The following is a 26,073-nucleotide window of genomic DNA, read 5'->3' as shown; positions in this document are numbered from 1 at the left end:
TCTGTCAAATAAATAAATAAAAATCTTTAAAAAAAAAAAAAAAGAAACAGAAAGGAAGCAAGGAGAGAAGGAAGGAAGGAAATGACCCGGCTGAAAGGGAAACAGAGCGCACTACTGATCATAAAACAAGAAGAGCTATAGGAAAACTATTTTCCAACAGAAAAAAAAGATAGTGATACTCATGATTAATGACATTATTGTGACCCGTCTCACTGTTGGTAAGTGGTGGAATCTGGATGTGAACCCAGTTCCATCTGACGGCTGAATGGTTTCTGTCATACGGTGAAGTCCCACACCATACTGCCCCCAGGACTTTAAAACTGTTGGCGCTGCATCACCACAAACACTGACACTAGACAGCAGGCCCCTCCCAGGGAAGGGGTGTTTTGTTTTGTTTGCTGCTCTATGCCCAGTGCCTACAACACCCCATGGCTCTCGAGTAATTAGTGAAGGAAGGAAGGAATGATGGACTGAATGAATGTGGAGAACTCAACAGACCCCTGGTGGGGGGCGTGTATGACTATGATTTAGGAATTGCTCCTTGGGGTTGCTGTGAGCAGACCATTCCAAGAAGAAACCCATTCAGGACAAAGCCGCGTGGGATGCGCCACCTTCAGATACTAACAAGTTGTTAGCATCCCACCATCTGTAGGAAATTGTAATGATACCTTCTGCGGAAGGCTCATAGAGTGTAAAGTACCTTCATTTACGCCCTTTTGTTTAATCCTAACACCCTGTAGGATTTATTTCCACTTAGGTGATAAAGCTGAGGCTTGAGGTGAGAGCCAGAAACCAGTCTCCTGTCCTCTCACTCACCGCCCCACCACGGGCATTTATCCTGGGGTGTCTTGTCCTATGTGAGGTCAGATGTCCCCTAACTACTCACAGTCCACTGCCCCATTCCCTTCGTGACCATGGGCTTCCATTTACTGCTATCCTTGGCCCACGGTAGGATCCCTAATCTTAGTGTTTGGGGTATCCATTGTTGAGTGCCGAGCTACTCTGAAATACAACAGCTTAATGAACAATCTATTATTATCTCTTGTGGTTCTGTGAGTTTGACTGGGCTCAGCCACATGCTTCTTGCTCAAGGTCCCCAGCCTGATATCGCAGCAGCTGGGGCTGAGGTCACTGGAAGACTTGACTGGACCGGCCACCGTGAAAGGTCCTATCATGGCGTTAACAGCCCACAGCAATGATGACCTGGCTGGGGCTGTTGACCTGTGGGAGCCTCTCTCCGTGACATGAGCTTCTAACAGCCCAGTGGCTGGGTTTCCAGAGAAGCGTTCCAGGAGTGAGTGTCCCTGAGGGTAGGAATCTGAAGCTACCAGACCAGGGAAGGGCTTTACTCGGAACTGTGATGACATTATTTCCACAGTATCCTATTGATGAGAACAACCACAGGGCTCACCCAGATTCCAGGGTGTGGAGAAATAAAGTGTCCCTCCTCCTGGGGGAGGGGGCGGGAAGGTTACATCGCTGAAAACCATGTGGGATGGAAGCCATTTTTGGAAAATATGATCTACCATACACAGTTCTGTCATTAACCTGTAATGAAGCTCTCCAGCTGCAGATAAATTTCCATTTCCACACTGTTACTCTGTGTTTAATTGGGCACAGAGTAATATTCAATTTATTTTTTTAACTGTTGCCAAGGTTACATTTGGGGCCTTAACTGTTATGAGCTCATACCCTTTTATATCTCCTAAGGCTATTCTAATTCAAACACGTATTTAGGCCCACTGATAAGTGTCCTTGTGGGGTCCAGGGCATGGGGAAAGCCACCACTGTTTGACTTCTGTTTGTAGTAGACCTGTGTATGCCTGTGTTCCCAGCCTCTCAAGGAGGACCAGGCAAGAAGATGTCAATTAGATGAGTTCAAATCCATCCCAACAGTAACTCTCTTTTTTATTAAGTTCACTATCAACTTGTCTTTCAGATCTTATTTTCCAATATTTGCCACCAGCAGCACCATGTTCCAATCAAACTGGACTTGTCACCTTGTGTCTTTCAACCTTGTCTGTTCTGTTGCCCCACTCCTATTTCCCCCGACCCCAGCTCAGATGCCACTCCCATCTCCATTTATCAAAACACGACTTCTTTCACAGCAAATTCAAGTGCCACTGCCTTTAGTTTGACTCCCTGCCAAGTGTGTGTAACCCTGCTCTTCTTTGAATCTCCCTGACTATTGCCTTGTCTCTTGGAGTCACAGTCCTGTTTGGGCTTGCTTACTTCTCCCCCTTACCTTTGCATCCAGTCCCTGTACAACTCAGCATAACAGCACCCACATCACAGGTGCTCCTGTGTTAGCATGTGTTGAATTGGACAGAACTGTTCTCCAGGAATGTCATTCTCATTAGACTGTCATTGTCTCTAATGGCCTAGGCCTCTAAAAGGGTCCAATCGCCTTCAGGGAAATGTGTTCAGGCATACCCATTCCTTCATCCATTCATTAATCCAACAAATATTGACTGGGCATAGTTCCCCAAGCTAAAACAAAAGAATGTGTTAACAGAACTCTGGATTTATAGTAAATCACCCCAGGTCCACAAGCAAAATTAGCTTACCAAGGAAAGCAACATCGTATGTCAACGTTGGCCCCAATTTCAGCTCCTTGAAGACCAGAAGAGATGTGTCTTGGAGCTAGACCAAGATTTGGTTCCCGAAGATCCAAATGTAGCTTCTGCGGGAGGACCCTGGTTTCCACCATCTTGCTGGGATGTCCTCAGCAGCCACACCTGGGACCGGCCCTCCAGGGTTGCCTCTTCTGATCGCATTCACAGATGTGGATACTTCTACACCAGCCCTTCCTGATTTGGGTTTTGCTTTATTCACTGTGGGGCTGGGGGGCCCTGTCTATGCTCCCCATACTGCTCCTAACCTGTTCTGCTTCCCAAGTGAGTCTTGGCTTTTGCACAGGTCAGTTTTTACACCAGGAGAAAGGACAGCAAAAGGACTTCCAGAAACATCCATTTCAAGGTGGGCCTGAGTCTTCAAATGCACAGAAGTGCATTTGGGCACTCAGTGTCTCCCTTTTCTCGAGGGAAAATGCAGATAATAGTCCCTAGTTCAACGAGATAATGCGCTACACCTGGCTCATAATAAGCAGCCCATAAAGGTTAGGCTTCCTTTGTTGCTGTTGAATCGTCGTTGCCTTGGGTCATGTTTCTCAGAAGCAGACTGCGAGACAAGGAGGGATCTAATTACAGGCAGAGTTGCAAGGAGGGCCGCTAAAGCCTCACCCTGCAGGGGAGTTAGGAAAGTGGGCACCCATCGTCAAGGGCACAGGGCTTCCCAGGGGAAAGAATTCTCTGGCACTGCTGGCTCTCTTCATTGACAGGCAAATCAGTAGCACAAGGGCCGTCCTCCAAGAAGACCAGCAGGTGTGGGCCTTCAGAAACAAAGAGCACACTGGGCTGTGAGGAGCGAACGCGGATATGGAGTGCCCTTTGGGGAGCTGGGAAGTCCTGTAGTGTGTGTCACAGCTGTCTTCTGTAAGACATTTCTTGTCATTCTTATCTTTATTGGCCTTTTCATTCTACGGTCCGCAGTCTCTGTCTTTCATTCTAGCTCCTTCCACAACCTCCAGCCTATTAATTCATGTATCAAATACTTACTGAGTCCTGCTATGTGAGGACCTGGGAATAGATCACTGAGCAAAACAGGCAAAAATCCTTGGAAATATCCAGTGGTAGCAAATTCTGCCACTTTTAAAAGTAGATCTGATTTTTAGAAATAGTCCAAAGTCAGAGAAGATGCAATTAACTATATGATAGCAATTTTTACCTAAAGTAAGTTACAATTATAAATTAATAATAGTGGCCCTATAGCTCAGGGGTTAGAGCACTGGTCTTGTATAAATTAATAATAGTGATTTTTCTCCTAAGTCTGTACCTTATCTTTCCCAGACAACAATTTTCATAGGACTTCTAAAAATTATATATTTTTTATTTTTTTAAAAGATTTTATTTATTTATTTGACAGACAGAAATCACAAGTAGGCAGAGAGGCAGGCAGAGAGACGAGGAAGCAGGCTCCTCGTGGAACAGAGAGCCCAGTGTGGGGCTTGATCCTAGGACCCTGGGATCATGACCTGAGCCAAAGGCAGAGGCTTTAACCCACTGAGCCACCCAGGCGCCCCTATACATTTTTTAAATTACATAGGAACATAATCAGGCAGCCAAAAACTTAGAAAATAGAAAAAAGTAAATTAATCATACATCTATAATTCCACTGGCTTCACTTGACTTCATTGTGAGCATTTGGGGGGATTTTTTTCCTGTGTTTTCTTTGCCTGCTTTTTTTTTTTTTTTTTTTTTTTTAAGTAAACTCTACCCCAAACTTGGGGCTCGAATTCATGACCCTGAGATTAAGTCACATGTTCTGCCAACTGAGTCAGCGAGCCCTGCTCGACTTTTTTATAAATTTGAAATCACCCAAGTATATTCATATATTCCTTTTTCACTTCATACTTTGCCCATGCCCATAATCACAGTCCCCCAGTCTGCATAAACAAGATTTTAATGATCATATAATGTGCTCTTCTTTACTTCTTCATTTCTTGCTATTAGCTTTTCAGGTTGTTTGCATTGTTTTCACGCCTAACTAGTGAATCAGTTGAGTTCCAAAAGAGGTTTTTCAACTATGTGTGAAACAAGTTCTCCGATTCCCGATTCCCGGGGAAGTTTTCTGAAGGATCGCTCTGGTTTGAATGTGTGAGGTTTATCATGTCGGTTTAAAAAAACCATCTCATCCTGCAGTGTCATATTTCACATGCTCAAGGAGCTCTTAATAAATTTACAGGAGGCCCCTGGAAGAGGAATTCTTGGAATTTGATTTTTATCTCCATCTGACTGCCCCAGAATCTACCTCTTCAGTCTCCCTGAACGTGCTCTGCTGCTCCCAGAGGACAGGGCCGGGGAGAGAGGCATCTTTCCCTGCGATTTGCCAGGGCTGCTCCTGCCAAGGCCTCAGCTGACCCCGGAAGGGCCCCAGGTCTAGTTGTCACTGGGTTTTCAGAAGGCTCTTCAAGGCCACAGACATCTGTTAGACATGACCCAAGACAAAGACAGCTGGGAAAACCCACAAGGAAGGAAATCCCACTGTGAAAGGAGGTCCTCTGAGAGCCAGAGTTAACCATTGTTCAGTTACAAAAGGCTCAAGTTGAAAGCCGCTGCTGATTCCGGGGTCAGTCTCTTGGCCGTGGCAGCGTCCTAGTGGGGAGGGACACAGAAGCGCCTTGTCCCCGGGAGTGGCCGCCAGTGGCGGATGGAGCAGCTGAGGGACCGTTGCCAAGAGCCGGGGCTCTGTCTGGAGAGGGCCTGGCCCCCGAGGAGACCACACGACAGGCATGGACAATGGGCCATTAGCTCTCTGTGGCTTCTCCCTCCCAGCGCTGGCATGAACCCCGCGTCCCACGCTCTCCATCCAGAGTTCCCGGCAAACCGAGCAAGTGGCGGGGAAGCTTCCCGGCAGCCACCTGCAGGCCCTCCCCGGGCTGGGCGAGCGGCTGCAGAGTCCCGGCGGCTCTTATCCACCCCCTGGCCCTGCACCGTAAGGCCCAGAGCAAGGAGAACAAGGTCCGAGTGTACATGCCCCGTTCGAAACTAGGTGTCGCTCCCATGGCCCGACACGTCACGCCTCTGGCGGACACTTGCCGTCCACACGCAGAGCCACTCTGCAGGGAGAGGACGAGGGCGCGGGAGAGACAAACAGGTCGTGCAGGAGCATCAGAAAGAAAATCCAACTCCAAGCTGCCGTCTGCAGCCTTCTCGTCACGGCTTCTGCAGCTCCTCCGAAACCCTCCGCGACAGGTGCTCCAGGCCCTGAAGCGGGCCACTGGGGCAGAGGGGCAGGCCCGGGGGTTGGCACGGCCGGGGTCCAGGGAGCGCTCGCCAGGACTAAAGCTGGGAATGACCTCACGCTGCATGGGCCCAGCCTGACGCTTTATGTTCACCCAGAGCTGGGAGGGGAAGGTTCCTAACACAAAACAGAACAAAGAAGCTCCTAAGAGGTGAGCAAAATCGAATTAAGACAAAACTAACACGCGCCAACGTTCCCTCTCCCACCACAGGTGGAATTCTAGGCCTCGAGTATCTTAACAGCGCCTCAGTTAAAGACGCACCTGAAGGACAGTGTAGGAAGAGTCTGGTTTGCAGGCTGAAGACCTGAGGTGAAGGCAGCTCACTAATGCCCGCTTCCCCGCAGCGGTGGCTGGGGGCCGGCGCGCACCACGAGGGGTGAGGGCCAGAGCCGGCCATCTAGGATGCCCTAAACTGCAGAAACATCAAGGGCATTTAGCATGGAAGAGTCTCGGCAAGTGTCCTGATACACAGGGCTGGTATGTGGAAAGCATTGTCTGCTGAAGCTTCAGCTGTTATTAAAATAATGACACTCAGGGCGCCTGGGTGGCTCAGCGGGTTAAGCCTCTGCCTTCAGCTCGGGTTGTGCTCCCCGAGTCCTGGGATCAAGCCCCGCATTGGGCTCTCTGCTCAGCAGGGAGCCTGCTGCCCCTCACCCACCCCACATCTCTGCCTACTTGTGATCTGTCTGTTAAATAAATAAAATCTAAAATAATAATAATAATGACACGCGTGGGGCACCTGGGTGGCTTAGTCATTTAGCATCTGGCTTCGTCTCAAGTCATGATCCCAGAGTCCTGGGATTGAGTCCTGCATCAGGCTCTCTGCTCAGCGGGGAGCCTTTTTCTCCCTCTCGCACTCTCTCTGCTTGTGTTCCCTCTCTTGCTGTCTCTCTCTGTCCAAATAAAATCTTTTAAAAAATAAATAAATAAATTGGGTCACCTGGGTGGATCAGCCGGTTAAGCATCTGCATTCGGCTTGGGTCATGATCCCGGACTCCTAGGATCGAGCCCCACGTCGGGGTCCTTGCTCGGTGGGGAGCGTACTTCTCCCTCTCCCTGCCATTCTGCCTAACTTGTGATCCCTCTCTCTCTCTCTCCCCGTGTCAAATACATACATTAAAAAAAATCTTTAGGGGCACCTGGGTGGCTCAGTGGGTTAAAGCCTCTGCATTGGGCTCAGATCATGATCTCAGGGTCCTGGGATGGAGCCTGGCATCGGGCTCTCTGCTCAGCGGGGAGCCTGCTTCCCTTCCTCCCTCTCTGCTGCTGCTCTGCCTACTTGTGATCTCTGTCTGTCAAATAAATAAATAAAATCTTTAAAAAAAAATCTTTAAAAATAAATAAATAAAATAAAATAATGACACGTTTCCATACCAATGAGAAAGGGCTGCTGCTCCAAACCCTCCTGCTACTCCTCTTTCCCCCACACCTCACCCCCCTCCAGCCAGCCACTGCTGAAAATCAAGAGTGGGTCTCTCCAGGGGCCAACCTGCCCAGTTCATCGTGATGATCGCATAAGAGCCGCACCCCTGTGTGTCCCTCCAGACAGAGGGCTGAGACGATAGCTCTTAGAATGTGCCCAATGCCAAGGTGCCAGAGGCATTCTCCCAAGGCATCCTCCAGAAATGCAGCCCCACAGGGTACCATCCAGATCTTTTCGTGTGTCAACTCTATGCTTATATATGTCCTTTTTTTTTTTTTTCATTTTTAAAGGTCTTATTTATTTGACAGAGGGAGAGATCACAAGCAGGCAGAGAGGTAGGCAGCGGCGGGGGGGAAGCAGGCTCCTCGCTGCACAGAGAGCCCGAGCTCCCTGCTGCGCAGAGAGCCCGATGCGGGGCTCGATCCCAGCACCCTGGGATCATGACCTGAGCTGAAGACAGAGGCTTAACCCACTGAGCCACCCAGGCGCCCCTACATATGTCCTTAATGTCAGGTTTTTCCCATTTAAGACTTCCTCAGACCATAAAGTCACAGAAACACCAAGTAATTGTATTACGCTTTTTGTTGTATAAAGAAAAATCTAGGGGGGCGCCTGGGTGGCTCAGTGGTTAAGCCGCTGCCTTTGGCTCAGGTCATGATCTCGGGGTCCTGGGATTGAGTCCTGCATCGGGCTCTCTGCGCAGCAGGGAGCCTGCTTCCTCCTCTCTCTCTCTCTCTCTCTCTCTCTGCCTGCCTCTCTGCCTACTTGTGATTTCTCTCTGTCAAATAAATAAATAAAATCTTAAAAAAAAAAACAACACACATTTGTGTGAAAAAAAAAAAAAAAGAAAAGTCTAGGGTAGAGGACATTCAAGTAACTAAGAAATGGCAGGCTAAGTATTAGCTTACCATTAGCTTGTAGAGCCAAGACTCTGAGAGCCTTCAGACCCACAAGGAAGAACTAGGTCTTCCATGAAGGGGCCTTCTGAAAAATTTCTCTTCCTCTGTTGTCTTCAATGGTTCTTTGATCAAAGGAACTATGGGAGAAACAATGTTTCCATATTCATGGGCCACGCTAGATGCTACATGTTTCCCATACAATCCTCATGGTCTCTGACCCTGGGTTATTGACCCCTTCTATGCACATGGAAACCGAGGCTTAGAAAAATTAAGTAATTTACTCAGGAGGCTAGAAGTAAAAGGTGGCAAAGACAAATTTGGAAGCCAGGGCTGGGTAACGGAAAAGCCCCATTTGAACCACCGTCCACCTAATACTGTCTCCTTTGTCACCGGCATACAGTTTGCCCATGCTGTTCCTATATCATGAGGTTACATAGCTACTAAGTTTGAAAGGGGGAAAAAAAAACTTGTGAGAAGTGTGATGTCAAAAAGAGTAGGAGTTTGAGGAGAAAGTCAATGGTCACCCTCCAGAGAGAAACTGGTCTCCCCAAGCGTCAGGAAGGCTCCTTTTCCAGATGCAGTCCGGCCACACTCCATTCACCTGCTCCTCCATCCCCATTGGCCAGACGGACTCCATCTCCTCTAAACTGCTTGTCTCGTGTCAACCATCACGTTCTTTTGCAGCCCATTACTGATCTGTACTTAGGTTTTCTTCCCCTGCTGGACACTAACCTCATTCAAATCGGGATCCTTGAATAATCTTTTCTCCCCCTTGCATCCCATTCACGTTATGCACAGCATTCACATCAGATGAACGAATGAATGAGTGTGGGAGATGATCTTCTCTCTTTCACACTCTACGCAGGTTGCACGCAACACAACACAGCAGATGCCAAGAAAGCAGTTGAATGAAGGCGTGCTTGAGCGTGGGGGCACCGAGCTGGTTCTTGATGTGCAGGGGTTCACATTAAAAGGCAGCACCCATAGGGACATCACCCAGAAGCCAACACACGTAGAAATATGAGGGAAGCACTGGCTCAATTTTAATCGGAAGCCTAGCCTGGAAGCAGCATCTCTCTGCTCTTAGGTTGACTTTCTGGAAAGCAGGACGCCCTGTAGGCCCCATGCAACACCCTACATCAGAAGCAAGAAGTCCTCCTAGGTCTGCGCCAAGATCGCCGAGTGGGCCTCGACCATACCGCAGCCGACAGGGATTCGCGTTTCTTGAAAGTCCTTCATTTCCATCATTACTTGTGACGTAACCAGACAGACTGCCCCTGAAGTACTTACTTCGGATGGGAAGTTCTCAGAATGTGTCTTTAGATAGAACTCTAAGGGAGATGCCCTGGGCGCCTGTGCTGCCAGCTCGTCTCAACCCTCAGGGGAGCCTTGTTCTCCAGGTTTCTCGTTGCCATCCTTGTTTGTATTTGCTTTCATCTTCCATTTGATAGGAACTTGTTACTTTAACAACAACAACAAAAAGATTTTATTTATTTATTTACTTTATTTATTTGAGAGTGTGCAAACATGTGGGGGTGGGGGAAGGAGCGCAGAGTGGGGAGGAGAGAAATCTCAGGCAGCCTCCGTGCTGAGCAAGGAACCCTACGAAGGGCTGGATCTCAGGACTCGGAGATCGTGATCTGAGCCGAAACCAAGAGTGGGACAACTAACGGCAGAGTCACCCAAATGCCCCAGAACTTATTCTTCTTTAAAAGGAAGCGGATTCGGGGCGCCTGGGTGGCTCAGTGGGTTAAGCTTCTGCCTGCAGCTCAGGTCATGATCTCAGGGTCCTGGGATCGAGCCCCGCATTGGGCTCTCTGCTCTGTAGGAAGCCTGCTTCATTGTCTCTCTCTGCCTGTCTCTCTTCCTACTTGTGGTCTCTCTCTGTCAAATAAATAAATACAATCTTTAAAAAAATAAAAAATAAAAAGAAGCGGATTCAAATCAAATGATCAGTCTTTTTTTTTCCCCCTTCAAATTTTATTTAAATTCTAGTTAGTTAACCTGCAGTGTTGTATTGGTTTCAGGAGGAGAATTTAGTGATTCATCACTTGCACACAATACCCAGTGCTCATCCTGACAAGTGCCCTCGTCCATCCCCATCACCCTTTAGCCCATCCCCTGCCCACCTCCCTCCATCTACCCTCGGTTTGTTCTCTATCGTTAATTAAGAGTCTTATGGTTTTGGGCGCCTGAGTGGTTCAGTCAATTAAGCCTCGTCTCTTGGCTTCAGCTCAGGTCATGATCTCAGGGTCATGGGATCAGTGGGGAGGTCTGCAGGAGACTCTCTTTCCCTCTCTCTCTGCTCCTCCCCCTGCTCTCTCTCTCTCTCCCTCTCTAAAATAAATAAATTGATTTAAAAAAAAAAAAGATGTCTCATGCTTTGCTTCCCTCCCTCAAATAATCACCCTTAATATGGCAACATTTATTATTTCATTAAGTGAGCTCCTCTGAACACAGTCCTCACCTACGGATATTTGAAAAATAAAGTTTACCAAGCCACTTACAATATTTAAGTCAAATGGATGTTAGCTGGCCCTACACCAGTCACAGAGACGTGTCCCAAAATATAGAACCCAGAGCAGAAACTCTTACCTTGCTAAGAGCTCTTACCTCTTACCTTGAAACAAGTTTGCTGCAAGATAGGAGAACAGATCTGTTTTATTTCACAAGAGCAATGCTTAGTGCAAACTTAATTTTACCTAATTTGAGGATCACATGATGGTTATAGCAACAATAGTTTCTTTATTTCTACCTTCATGCTTTTAAAAAAATTATTTATTTGAAAGAAACTTAACCAACTGAGTCACCTAGTTGCCCATCATGTCTTTAAATAATAATAATAATAATTAAGTAAGCATTAACCCTAATGTGGGGCTTGACCTCATGACCCCGAGATCAAGTCACATGTTCTACTGACAAGGCCAGCCAGGTGTCCCTCTACCTTCAGGTCCTACATCCAGAGAGAATGACCTTTTACAATATGAGTGACCCTGTGCATCTACTAGTCACACGAAAGATTGTCCTATTTGTCATCTGCAAGGTCAGCCCAAGGACAGTCTCAGACATTTTAAGGAGTTAGAATGACTCCTAAGTGTTGCCCTAAGTTTGGCTGAAATGACCAGGCCCTTATACCCCTGGATCAATGTGGATACAGGCTCCCCAGGCAGGGGCATGACTGCTTCTGGCAATGGAGACATTCCCTGAAGAGGGTGACAGCTGAAGGCAGCCTGCTGTCACTGTCCTCAGCAGCTGAGGCAACCAATCTGTCATCGAGGGAGATCTAGATGGCCAACACACAGCCCACCACAAACACACCGTCCAGTTGAGAGATACTCACAAGTACATAGGAAATCATAATGCATTGTGATCACAACGGCACGGGGTTAGGTACAGGGCCTCTGCAGTCATCAAACTGACTTATTGTACACAGTTTGGGGATGAGGGACACTTCTCTGGGGAAAATCTCGTGGTGCTGAGCTGTGACAGGTGTGATGCTGCTAAGTGACACAAGAGGGAAGTGTACAGGCAAAGGGCCAGAGAACAAGTAGCTGAGGGCGACGGGGAAAAACAAGGTTGCAGAGGAAAAAAGGACCAGCTCTCATCGCCCTAACTGAAGAAGATTAAGACTAGCAATCGAGAGCCACAGAAGGATTCTAAGCAAGACAGTGGCGTAATTAGAAGTGTAGTTCGAGAGACTGAGATACACGCAGTGTAGAGAATAAAGGGGCGGGGGTAGCTCTAGGGGAAGCCTAACAATGTTGAATGTTGTAGTAACTCAGGCAGGAGAGAATGGTGACCAGGACGGATGGAAGGATGGGCACAGAGCCGAGAGATATTCAGGTGGCAAAATCAGGAGAAGCAGATGATGGACGGGAAGTAGGAAGTCTAGACAAGGAAACCATTCAGGGTGATGGCCAGGTTTCTGGATGGATGAGGATGGCATTTACTGAGATGCGGAGATTGGGGGGAAAGGCGTAGGGAAGCAGAATGACTTGAGCTATGGATATGTTGAGTTGATGTCCAGGAAGATATGTCCATCAAGCGGCTGCCCCGTGGGTATGGAGATCAGGCGTGATCACTGCACTAAAGACAAACTAAAGAGGAGTCATCTGCACCCCTGGGGGAATAGAGGTCCTGGGGGCAGACGGAGCCTCCTGCAGATTTCCATGAACAGTGAGAAGAGACAGCGGCCTGGAGTTACCAGAACTACAAGCAGCATTGCAGTTTAAGGAATGGTTGTATGGAGAGGTACCTCGAACAACAGCCTGAGACTTGGGTTGTTAGTCGGAAAAGCAAGAAAATACGGGCGAATGCAAATCAAGAGAAGCGAGTGATAATAAAGGAAGTTTGGTGAACTGTACTGGGGTGCTCAACAGAAGTTTCTAGTTTTCCCTAAACGCATTCTGAACTGATAAGAGATAAATAAGTATGAACTTGAAGCCTACCACCTTCCTTACTGATCAAGCTGACAGCCAGCCCTGTGGCTTCCGAGTGTGGTTGTTATGAACTATCCCCAGTACTGAAACTTTGACTCCTAACCGGCCCCAGGCACAGCAGTACTGAACCCCGTGGGCCTCCTCATTCAGGTGCAGATGAGGAACAGGGCACAATGCCAGCCTCTGGCAGCAATTGCTCCCAAGAGAAAAACAGGGAGCAGCAAGACTGGACCTGCCCGGTTCCCTTCTTAAAGTCACCAGTGAGGTAGGTCCACCCGAATGGAAGGAAATCCTGGGACTGGGGAACACATGTCCTCTTGCCCCTCCCATTCACACCCATACAGTTGAGGACTGGAAAATGTCTGTTGGGTGATACTGGTGACAGTGGGCTCTGTGGGCGTGGGGGGGAGGAAAAGCCAAGTGCAGCAGTCCAGGGCTGGAACAGCAGGGGAGGAAGATGGCAACAATGGCGTCCTTTAGGGTGGGCTAGTGTTGACAGGGTTTGGTTTCATCACACTGGCGCATTTTAGGATAATTCAAGCTTGAGGAGCTGAAATACGGTCTTGATGAACGTCCCAGGGAAAGACAGAAGAAATAAAGCACGAAATATGTTTCTTGAGATTTGCGGCCAGTTACACTACCAGGGAGATTCAACCGGGAGGGTCAGATCAGGGAACGCCAATGACAAGCTGGCAAAGACCATTGATATTCAGGGCATGTGTCTTTTTTCTCAAGATTATTCATTGAGCCAGATTCACAAAATGGAGAAAAAGGATACAGAGCTTTTCGGAAAACTTTTTTTTTTTTTTTTTTTTTTAATGATCTCTATACCCAACATGGGTCTGGAGCTCAACACTGAGATCAAGAGTTTTATGCTCTACCAACTGAGCCAGCCAGGCAACCCTTTTTCAGAACGACTTTGAATCAACCAAACAAACCAAGAAAGTACCACTAAACTGAATTAAGAGCATATATTACTCAAAAAGCTGTGCTTCTAAACAGACCCCAAGTTTCAGTGGCTTAACAAAAGTAAAAGTGTGACTCCCTCACCTTCTACCTGCTCTATCACAGCTCAGATGGGTCTGCTCCACCCCGCACCTTCACCAGGAGGAGAAGGACCTGTGGCCCCCGAGGCTGATGTGAACGGGGAGCAGAGAATGGAAGATCACAAATGGGGGTGTCCTTATCTCACTGGGCAGAATAGAGTCACGTGGCCCCATCCAACGGCACGGAAGTCTGGGAATTAGAGTCTGGGGGCCTTTGAAGCAGGGAAAAGTGGACACTGGGGAGCTCCAGCGGAATCCATCACAGAATGAGACCCTCACATAAGTAAGGCGCTTCCTCACTGGCCTTGGAGAAAGGCACAAATGTTTAAGTTAAAGAAACATAAATATCACTGAAATGGACATCACGGTCCACAGCATAAAATCATTAAAGACACAATACCTAGCAGGGAGTGGGGTTTCATAAATATCTATGGAACAATTCAGCTGGTGCCCACTATATCTTGAAATTTAAGATGCAGAAGACAACAAAAGGCTTTTCTCCCAAAGGCTGAAAACATTCTGGTTTTGCTCTCTTACTCCAGTCTTCCCACATCCTATATTTTTGGCTGCTGGCTTAGAGGCCATCATCAAGGGCAAGGAAAGGAGGGAAGCTTAGGAAAGGAGAGGGGTTGGACTGGGTGAAAACCAGCCATGAAGAAGTCTCGCTTTGGTAGATTTTACTTTGCTCTTTCCTTTCTTTTCCAAGTGGATGTGGCTTACAGGGAAGCTGGACCATGTTGGGGTGGCACCCCCGGTCCTGGAGAGGGCCTCCAGGACTCCTCAGACCTCGGTGCCTGCTCATGTGGGGAACCTCTTTAAAAGATTCAGCTGCATGATTGGAGAAAAGGTTTAAATTGTCTTGTGGGAGGCAGGAGCTTGACTAACATTCCTACTTAAAAAATAAGTGACAAAACATCCAATTTTGCAATTCATTATTTCATTGGGCATGTTTTGAACATCTACTGAATGTGGGAAGCAGTGTAGCAGATGCGGTGAAGGACACAGCACATGGAAGGACTGGGCTGAGCTCAAGGAGCTAGCGGGAAAGACAGTCATTTAAACGTCTCATTGGGTTATAAGGAGAAGTGACTATAGATAGAATGGTGTTGGTGAGAGGGGCTTGGCCCAGGCCATCAAGAGCAAAGGTCTGTGGTGAGTGCCGGTTTAGTAGAAGACTCTGGAACGGTGTGTGGTCTCTGGATGCAACCCTCCAGACCCATACAGATAAATCGTTGAGGTCCTGGTCTGACTGGGTCATGGCACTCCAAGAGGCCTACCTGCCCAGATCCTATACCAGGCACAGATATTGGGATTTTGGCCCTGGGGCACCATCAGACCTTCTTGGAGCAGGATCCTTAATATGTGAATTTGAAATAAAGGCTCCAGGAGATTCTGAGGTTTGGGACCCCAACACAGTAGGTCTTTAATGTCCTACGAAGAGTCTGAAGAGTGTTCTTTTTTTTTTTTTAAAAGATTTTATTTATTTATTTGACAGACAGAGATCACAGGTAGGCAGAGAGGCAGGCAGAGAGAGAGGAAGGGAAGCAGGTTCCCTGCTGAGCAGAGAGCCCAATGGGGGGCTCGATCCCAGGACCCCAGGACCATGACCTGAGCAGAAGGCATAAGCTTTAACCCACTGAGCCACCCAGGCACCCCAAAGAGTGTTCTAAAGGGCTGAGAATGAGTTGGATTTTTGGAGAAGGTGGCGGCACCATCCGCTTTTGCTTCAAGAAGATAACGGGATTATGGTCAAAGGACCAATGTTAGGGGTGACACGGAAGCGTGGAGAGGGTCCAGAGGAAGAACCCAGAGACAGATGCCTCCTCCCTCAGTCATTTTGCCCCCTGTGACACACCCCCTCCGCCCCTAGAGACCAATCATGTTCCATTATTGTGTATGTTCAGCTTTCACTGGCTTGTTGAACTCACCACTATCGCAGAGTCTCAAGTTCTTGCAAAGCAGCAAAGCTCCCTGCCCCAAGCACGGGGAGGAGTTCCAGGGGATCTCACCGATGTGTGTCCCCTATCATTGAGTTCCGGCAGGCCCTGACCCTGTCCTGTTCATCCTACCTGGTGCCACTGTCCCTCTTGAAGCTCCACCTCTGAAGTCACCAGCCAGAGCCAGAAGAATGTGGCCTGCAGCCGAATGAAGAGGGTCGACCATCATCCTCCGGCCTGAACCAGTCCCGTAGCCACCTGCTACCTAAATTCTAATGTGTAACAGATTTGCTCACCAGAGCCTTCAGTTTTTCTTTGGTCAGACTTGGGAGCCAGATTTGCATCCAGGAGGCTGGACTGAAGCCCATTCTCTGAATTTTCACTCTCTGCCCACAGTATTGCTCCCAGTTCAAGCTCCTCATACCTGGATCCTACTCCCCTGCAGATGAGTTCTGGCACCCAAGGCTCCTCGGACAAGCTCTACCAACAGACCACTCCCCCACATGTAGGAATACCCAAGCTGTGCATACAGCTCCACTCCCTTCCCTGGTGGTTACTTAAAGATGAAGATTCCCAGTGGTTCACTGGATGGGGCTAAGCACCGTCTGCTGAAATCCAGGTTATGAGACTATGTCATACAAATACAACATTTCCCTTCTCAAGTCTCTCTATTTCTGTTTGTAAAATGGGGGTGTTGGATTAGGTAATCGTTTTTGGCTGTAAGATTCTTAATTTGAGGACAAATTAGAAGGCTACTGCAAAAGACTGAAAGTACAATAATGAATGCATGGAAAGGATGATGACAAGGAGGTCATGTAATTGAATAATAATAATAGTTCATAATAATGATAATAATGACAACATTCACTGAGCCTTTCCAATGTGCTAGCTAGATATTTTTGGTAATTTACATGTATTATCTGACTGAGACCTCAGAACAACTGTACGATGTAGGAAATGCTATCATCCCCATTTTACAGATGAGGAAACTGAGGGTAAGCTTCTCGTATTTACACAGATATGGTAACTAATTTGGAATTTGAAACTGACTTGGATTACAGAGACATACTCTTAGTTACCATGCTACACAGCCTCTCAAGAAGGTTTATAAATATAGAAAGCACTGGAATCTTGAAAGAGAAGGTAGGTCTATGGCATAATAGATTAGGAAGGAATGGAATTGTACTGGAGTCAGTCTCTCTATTACAATTCAGTCTGATTGTCTGTCTGTCTGTCTACTATATGTCATCTCACCACCTACTTATCCACCCAGCCAGCCAGCCAGCCATCCAACCAACCTTTTTCAGAAGAGAACTTTAAAAAAGAGAGAAGTAAAAACTGTAAGAAGAATAAAAGCCATGTAACAAGTAGATTATTGTAAAACTGATGCAAATAAGGATGTCACTTAATTCTAAGCATCTTGACTTCCGAGGAATAAAAAGAAACACGGTGAGTTCCATAGTTTGCATTAGCTCATAAAAGGAAGCACAGCCATCTGTCGGCAGAGACAAACTTTCCTACTACCAAATCCTAAAACAGCTAACACATGGGTCTTTATTTATTAAAGGGAAATTAAATAACATAAGGCTAGCATCTTCGAATGAAGGGGAGTCCCAATAAAGGCAGAGCATGTCATGTTAAATCTTCCTTATTTCTGTAGGATTCCAGAGTACGATAATCCAGACATACTCTGTGTAGCGTGGCTCTGGGGTTCTGCTATTGGGGGTGTCCAGGGGTGTGTGACTCGCTGCCTCCCTGCCATTCAATAAATACAGCTTCACCTTCACCTTATCATCGGCTTCTCCTTCATTCTGTCTCAGGGCCCTACATATAGAGGGATAGCAATTAGGTAATATCAGAGAGAGCGGTAGACACAGGAAAGCAAGAAAACCAGGGATCCCAGAAGATGTTCCCCAGGTGGGGACTGAGCAGGAGGGAAGTGGGTGAAAGAGCATGGCTTATAAATGCCATGTCCCGCTACCTTGGAAAAATCCAGATAATAGATTTCCATCAATAGGTTTGGTTCTTCTCCTTGGTTCTCCAATGCTGTGAAAAGCTAGAAGTCATTTTTCTTTACAGTGAGGTGCTTCTAACTAGAGAAGCCCCAGGGGATCTCAGGAAAAGGGTTTATTGTAGGAGCCCAGGGAAGGGGACAGGCACCTGTGCCAGAATAAGGGCAGTGGTCCAGGCTGGGACCCCTCCCTCGTCACTCCCTGCACTCCCCCTGCTGTCCAGACGCCCATTGCCCATTGCGTGGCTCCTGCCCCCACGTTTCCTAATTCCAGTGGGAATGAGTTCAGTCTGACTTGTCTGCAGATGTTTTCTTACCCCTCTGATGAAGAACGGTAGGGATGGAGGAGGGAGCAAACGGATGACCTGGGAGAAGCAGTGACTGCATGTGGGGTCTTCCTGGGGAAGGGCGGCGCCTGAAGCAGGCGGACAACATTCCTTTCTCCAGTGCACTTGTCCAGGAGCCCACAGCCAGTGGGCGTTAGTGTTGCTCCTGAGAACCCGTTCCTGTCGGCGCTGCTTTTCCCCCTGTGACCGTGTCTACTACAGAACATGCTCAACTACACTGCTTTTGAAAAGAAACCCAAGCCACTGACTGCGGTCCCTTGTTGCTTTGTGCAGTTTCTCTCTAAGAAGTGGTTTCCTTGTCTCTTCTCCGCTCTAGGTCGCTAAGGGCAGTGAGTGGGTGGGAGAAGGCAGGCAGGCAGGGGCAGGCCCCTCAGCTCGTGAGGGAAGAAGTCCTCAAAGCATGGCTCCAGAGCGCATGGATCAGTGCTGGCTGGGGCCCGTCACCCAGGGCTCCCCTGCATTCCCTTCACAGGCGGGCATCTCTGTGCTTGGTGGGGGTCCCACATGCTCGCACATCTTCCACAGCCTTCTCCCTCGGGGCTGACAACCCCTGGCTCCTAGGTTCTCTCCACTGCTGTCTTCTACAACGCATTTGACAAACTTCTGCTGTATTTCCAAACCTCCTGATGAGTTCATATAACCTCCCACTTTCAACCTAAAAGCACTTAAGAGTCTTCTCATGCAAGAATTCACACCTGCGATCTCATTCTGATTAGAAGGCAGAGTCCTTACAAACTGTGAGATTCTACATGATGAGGCTCCTGTACTTTGCTGACTGGGTCTCCTATTCCCTGCCCCTCCCCCCTGCCCCGCCCACTTGACCCCAGTGCCTTCCCCCATATGCTTCACGTGGCTGAGAACACTGGGCTGCCTCAGGGACTTTGCCCTTGCTCTTTCCTCTCCCTTAGCTCCCCATCCTCCAGACATCCACTCAATTCATTCTTTCATTCTGATCTTCGCTCAAGTGTCACAGTGAATATGGCTCAGTGCTTCTTGTCCTAAACCTTCTCCCCATTTCCTGCTAATTCCTTTCCGTTGTGCTTCTTGTCATCGGACCACCATGCATTTTACTTATTTGTGTGTTTTCTTTCAGGAGACAAGCTCTTTGAGGGCAAGCGTTTTTGCCTGTTTTGTCACTATAGCCTAAACGAGTGTCTGCTCCTATCGTAGGGGTTCAATAAATGTTTACTGCATGAATAAACTGAGACCTCTAGAATAGCCCCAAACTGGACATGGAATCTTTACCTGGCTTCCTGGGTGCAATGCGAGGCTTCCAGTGAATAAGTGATGACCCTAAAATATAGCTCTTGACCATCCCTGCAAAGGAACGAGGTCCAAATTTTCTCAGGGTCTGTACTAGACTGAAGCAAAAGGACCGGCTCTAGAAAAAAGCAAAGTACATGCTCTTCTATTGGTGCCTCCCCCCGCCCAACCCCTTTTTTTAAGTTTGTTTTTTTTTAGTATCCGCTACACATAACATGGGGCTCAAACTCCCGGAGATCAAGAGGCGCACAGTCTTCGAAGGGGCCAGCCAGGCGCCCCTATTGGTGCCTTCCATTGCTTTTTTTCCTTCTTTTATCCCTCATTACTCTGGCCAACACTGGGCTAATCCACTAATCCTCTCTATAAGGCATTAAGTGATAAAGGTTTAAGGTGTTAGCACTCCCAGGAGTACTTATCCTTTAAAGAGAAATCTTCAAGACCAGAAGTTGGCTGGGATCAGAATCCGTAAATCTCACCTGTATATTTTGGGCTGGGGGCTCAATTTAGAATTCTTGGAGTTCCCGGCCAGGAACAGAGAGACAGAAAGCAGTTCTTAAGCAATGAGCCTGAAACATTGATCAATCTGAAGCCAAGGCAGCAAATACAGACACTGCCCCATCTTCTATAAACCCTTCTCATTTATAGATCAGTAATAATAAAACCTCGTGACTTTCAATTTTGAGCTTTCTCCAAAGCTGAGTCTGCCTTTAACTTTTCTTCCTGTATTTTTGGGCTTCCTTCCTAGCAGATCAAGATCTTCATCAACACCCATTCCAAATACAGGCAGGCAAAGGCATGCGTGTATACACAGATGTGTGTGCACACACACACACACACACACACACACACACACACAATCTTTTGCCCCCACCTATCTCAAATCCTCCCAAATTCCATCCTGTTTCTTTTCCAGCTTATTCCATTGAATTCCCTCTTTCACCTCCCACAGTGCTCTCTCAATGACTGGAAAAATCCTGGAGTGAAGGTGCTCAAGGGACTCTTGACAATCAATTCTCAAGGCCCGTCAGCAATTCCTGGGGCCCGATGCCTATGAAGATGGGTTTGGAGCAGGGTAAGGCTCTGGCTTGGACCCTTCTGGCTTAGTGAAGGTCCCTCCAAATCAAAGAAATCCAAGAAGCTGAGCTCATGTGTAGTCATTTGTGAGACAACTTAGCACAGCCTGGTTGTCTGTTGAAGTAGAGGCCCTGACCCGGTGAGTCTGGTTTCCCCCTTCCATTTGTTTCTTAATTTGCCTCAAGACAAACTGGAGTCTCTCTGGGCATTTCACGTCACACTGCCACCCAGCGCTGCCCACTGTACCGCATAAAAACTCAGCCTTTGGTCCCATTCCCTACCTACGTTTTACACGCATCCCCTTCACAAACCATTCAGGTCTAAAGCTCCAAGTATGTTTATGCTCTTTAGCTCAAATTTAGAGTTTGAGTTCCAACTCTGGCCAGAGGTCAAGCATCAGATCTCAGGTTATCATCTGGACATTTCCATGGTATGCCCTCGTTAATATTAATGAACCCCCCGCAGCTAATCAAACTGGAACTCTCCACATTCCCCTGGGTTCTGTTCTTTGAAGCATCCATTAAATATTATCTATAAAATCAATGTATAAATTTCTCTCTAGAATTTTCTCTCAAAAATTTGGAGGACTGGATTAGCTTGTGTTTCCTAGGGCCACCATAACTATAAATCCCACAAACTGGGTGGCTTAAAACAATAGAAATGTATTCGAAATAGGGCTTCCTTACTTGAGTTCTGGAGGTTAGAAGTTTGAACTCAGGTTGCCATCAGGGTCATGCTCCCTCTGAAACTTGTAGGGAAATCCTTCCTTGCCTTTCTCTTAGCTTCTGGTAGTTTGGTGGCAACGTTTGGCGCTCCTTTCCCATCTTCCATCTCCATGTACCACTGTCCCCATGTGTCCTCATATGGCTATTTTCTCATGAGAACAACAATTATATTGCATTTGGGGCTACCCTATTGCCATATGACTTCATCTTAACTACATCTATCTGCAATGACCCTATCTAAATACTGCCACATTTTAAGGTACCAAGGGCTAATATATCAATGTGTTCTGGAGGAGCACAAGTAAACCCCAAACAACTGATAAATAAATTAAGACATTAACCATGTATTAAAATAAATACCGATTATAAGAAGAAGGAAAAACTCACATGCATTTCTAAGAAAAAGCCAGCGATTTCAAGGACATGTTAGTCTTACGGGGCTGCTTGGGCTCTGCACAAGATTCTCCAGAATGTAACTTGCACCATCCTCTTCACCCTCCTCCATCTCCAGTTTCTTTGGTGGAAAATTGTGAGAAGCACTTAGCTTTCTTAGACGAGCTGTGGCTGGTCTATCTTTTAGGCGCTGGTTCGGAGGCACGAAACTGAACATTCAACTTAACTAACTCAGAGTCTTCTTTTTCTCGTGTGTTTTTGTGTAACAAGGAGTCTGGATGTGGGCAGCTCCCCAAGTCATCTGTTCCATGTGCTTCTGTCCTCATGTTCACCCTCTCAGAGTCACATGGTGGCCTCTTCACCTCTAGCATCTCGTCTGTGTTCCAGAGAGGACGAGGCCCTAAGGGTGTGCACACGCTGGATCTAAGCTCCTTCTGTGAGCCCAGCCCAGTCCTCTGCACTAATACCTCATCAGCCAGCACCGTGTCACAAAACCACCGAAGCTGGGAAGTGGGGTTTTTCAGCAAGCCCGATGGGTTCTGGTAAGGAGAAAAGATGGTGAGTAGATAACTTGCAGGGTCTGCCCAGCTGGCTTTCTCCATGTCTTTGCTTCACACCTTTGTGCCTCAGTTCTAGGCACATGGGAGACATGCTGATGCTTGCACGTTGGCTGCAAAGGAGCTCTTCATCTCACGGGCAAGACATTAACATGAGTGATGTAAATAATATAATGCAGCATGTGCTCGAAGGCCAGCATGCCTGGGGCTGCAGAATAGGGAGAAGGGAGAGAGGAGTTAGATCGCTGTAGGAGCTTCTTGAAAGGAGGTGAAATTTGAGCTGAATTTTGAAGGTTGGGTAGGATCAACAACAGCTGTCATCAAACCCTGTTTAGATCCCCCTACACACACTCAGATGGCAGAAGGGAAAAACCTGTGCTCAGCCTCTTTTTCTTATTGCAAGCTGGGTGAGCCTTCATGTATGTCCCATACTCAGTCACAGGTCTTCTGTACCCTTCTCTTGGGAATGGCTCTACCTGAGATGGAGTTCGTGGATACCTGGAGCTCAACCCTAGAGAGATCTTTTTGCCCAAATACATTCCCTCTCCACCCTGATTCCCCACACCCTTAGCGGTCAATGCCATGTAGGCACATTCCCTGTCAGACCGACTTCCAACATCCAGAGTTTGCCTCCACCCAAGAACCCTCCAACAGAATTAGCTTTTTCCAATTGTTCTTTCAAGGGTACCAGCACTGAGGTTTTGCTGATCCTTCTGTGGCTGCATGATTTCCAATCTGCCTCCTGCCCCAGTGGTTTTTATTTTTCCGAATTTTTTACCTTTCCCCACCATTTAGGTGGGGGTGGCGGGGTGGTGGCTCTGTATTCATTACCTTCAGGTGAGGGTTACTATGGGTGGAATGCAAAGGAAAAGAAAGAAATCAGCACTTGGCTTCTGAATTTCTAGGTACACTCTGGTACCCATAGGATAAGGAATCATCAGAGGTAAAGGGTTTTGAGTATTAAAATTGCGTTTCCTTACGAACACAAAGGTTATGCCAAAAACAATAGATTGGAGGAAAGCATGATTAAACTGGAGTGAGATTTACTCCTTCAGAGAAAATGATTCTGCGGTTTGGGGGAGAGGAGATGGATAGCATTAGATCCTGATGTCTCTGAGAAAGGAAGTCTATGGCCAGGTAGGCTTGAGGGATCTGAGAGCAGAGAGGACTTGGCCTCACTTTCTGGGGCAGAGTTGGAGGAGAAATTGGGTCTGAGCCCCTCAGTGAGCACCTGAATGTTTTTCTGCATGGTTGGGAGTATCTCAGGAGGGTGTGGATTGCCCGCAAATCTGGAGATGCCCCATGGTTAGGTGAGCAGCATACAACAGCAGAAGGCAGCAAGGTCATTGCAGTGGCCCATGGTCTGGGCAAGAGTGTCAAAGAGAGGGAAAGAAATGGGACACCCTTCTGCCCTGGTGCCAGGATGAACCCATGATGACCAAGGACCAGAGGCAACCTCCCTACCCAGCCCCATGCTATAACCAACACATCTGGGAGGTTGGTTGCTGCTTGGGAGGGGAGGAAGGGGAAAACACTCAAATGACAAAGAACATTTCCATAGATCAAGTTTTCCTTGAACTAGGATTAAGCTTCTGCCATGAAGAATGGGAGATGGAGACAAAAATGACCCCACAGAAAAATAGGGAAAAAAAACATTTGACAGCATGTGGAATTTGGACCTATTGCATTCTTCCTTTTTGAGATACTGTACATATAATACAAATATTTAAAAATAAACCCCTATTTTAAAATAGATTTAAATATACAGAGAAGTTGTGACGGTATTAGAGTTCCCCATACCCAACACTGAGTTTTCCTATATTATGCACAATTAATAAATCATATTGGCATGTTACTAACGAAAGTTCATATACTCAAAATTTCGTAGTTTTTTAAAAAGATTTTATTTATTTATTTGACACAGAGAGATCACAAGTAGGCAGAGAGAGAGGGGGAAGAAGGCTCCCTGCTGAGCAGAGAGCCAGATGTGGGGCTGGATCCCAGGGCCTCGGGACCATGACCTGAGCTGAAAGCAGAGTCTTTAGCCCACTGAGCCACCCAGGCACCCCGAAATTTCTTACTTTTTATCTAATTTATTCCTTCCTTCCTCCCTTCCTTCTTTCTTTCTTTTCTTTTTTTTTTTTTTTTGGTTCCAGGATCCCATCACAAATACTATATTGCATTTAACTGTCATGTTTCCTTGGGCTCCTCTTGACTGTGATGGTTTTCTGACTCTTCCTACTTTTGATGACCTTGACAGTTTGGGAAAATACTGGTCACCCAGCTTATAGAATGTTCCTTAATTCAGATTTGTGTGATGTTTTTCTCACAACTGGGGTTTATATATTCTTGAAAATTAGACCACAGAGTTTAAGTGTCATTTTCTTCACATCGTATCAAGGCTACATACTACCATCCACACGGTTTCTCACTATTGACGTTAATCTTGATCATTGGCTAAATTAGTGTTTGTCAGGTTTCTCCACTGTAAGGTCACTCTCCCCTCTTTTCCTGTTCTACTCTTGGGAAGGAAATCACTATGTACCGCCCAGCTTTAAGGACAGGAGAGTTCAATTACTAATCCCACTGAGGGTGGAGTATCCACATAAATGATTTGAAATTCTTCACAGGAGAGTTGATCTCTCCATTTATTTACTTATTTAATCATTTAGGTCAGTATGGACTCGTGGATATTTATATTATACTTTGGGTTACAATCAAGTCTTGTTTTATTTATTTTGTTGCTCACATTGTTCCAGCTCTGGCCACTGAGAACTCCTTCAATTGGCTCCTGTGTCCCTTTGACAGACTCCTTCCTTGTTGTTGTTGTTGATTAAAAAATTTTTTTTGACCACTTCCTTACCTTCTGGCAGAACAAGATGCTCCAGGCACAGCTGGTAGATTCTCTGCTGCAGTCCTTTTCCCCAAGGAGACCTCCTTTCACTGGAGAATGTTGTTAAAAACAAGAGCTCAGTGCCAGAGGCATAGTCCTTGTTCCTGGAGGTTATTTCGAGGTCCACTCAGCTGACACAGCAAGGAAATTACATGTATGTGTACTAACCCACATATATACAGATATCTGTACGTCTTTTTCTCTCTCCATGTCAGTCTATACCAAGCTCATCATGGGTTCATAGAGGGAGCAGAGATGTCTCCAACTATAACCCAGGACCGCAGGGCTCAATCCAGCCTCCTCCTCTTGTTTACCTGTAACCACCCCACCCCACGGTGATCAACCTGCTGTCCACCATCCGCCTTTCATTTATCTAATTGTTCCTTTCCAGTATGCACTACAGTGGTTTCATCGTCCATTAAAAAAAAAAACAAAAAACACAAAAGCCCATCTTTTTCTGTCTCTCCTGGTTTCCCCAGCATTGGCTCCTTTCACCTCTGACATCCATCCCTCCTGCTCCCTCCTCTTGTAGTCACGTCAGGAACGTTTTTACTCGGTTCCGGTTTGACACAGAACTTCCATAAGGCTGGGTGTCCCCCATTCTGGGTCCTTGGCTTTTCCCAGCCCCCATCACCTTCCTCCTTCTCAACGCTTTGGTGGGTTAAGGATAGAGGAGCTGTGATATGGAATCTCATCTTACAGACGAGAAGACCCGTACCCCCGGGAGTTCCGAGGCTTGCCCCCACTCGCCTCCGGGACTGTTGCCACGACCTCTCTGTTCATTCAACAACTACTATGGAGCCCGCTCTAGGTGCCAGTGGCGGCCCCGTGCCCTAGCCACCCGTTTCTGCGGGCGAGATCGGTAACAAACAGCTCGAGCGCGCGGAGGACGGTGCTTGCTGCCGGAAAGGTCGGCCCCAGCCCGCGTGAACGTTCCTGCTCCTTCCAAAGGTTGGAGCTGCCCCGGCGGAGGACACGAAGCACAGCAGCGCCGTCACGCCGCCGCCCGCCGGCTCTCCGCGCGTCCGGCCGTCGGGCGCGGCCCCGCCCCTCCCGCCAGGCCCCGCCCACCCGCCGAGCCCACGCTCGGGCCCCTGACGATGTTCGCCGGAAATTCCCGAAGCCCCTCTTTTTTTTTCCTTCCTCTCCTTTCCCTGCTCTCCCTTTTCCTTTCACCCGGGTTCCCTCGGCCGTGATTTCCCC

General features: G+C 47.4%; 1 long non-coding RNA gene across 1 annotated transcript; it reads right to left on the bottom strand.

Moving 5' to 3' along the window:
- Positions 1-4,457: 4,457 nt before the first annotated feature.
- On the bottom strand, positions 4,458-25,916 carry LOC309861839. Its single transcript, XR_014310228.1, has 4 exons — positions 24,841-25,916; positions 21,415-22,185; positions 8,918-9,646; positions 4,458-5,979 (listed from the first exon to the last, which is right to left on the bottom strand). It is a non-coding gene; the product is annotated as an uncharacterized lncRNA (long non-coding RNA).
- Between the last annotated feature and the right edge of the window lie 157 nt (positions 25,917-26,073).

Source organism: Mustela nivalis, assembly GCF_964662115.1.
Source record: "Mustela nivalis genome assembly, chromosome: 3".
Lineage (NCBI taxonomy): Eukaryota > Metazoa > Chordata > Mammalia > Carnivora > Mustelidae > Mustela > Mustela nivalis.
The sequence above is the reverse complement of the archived record's forward strand: the minus strand, read 5'-3'. Positions and strand labels throughout refer to the sequence as shown.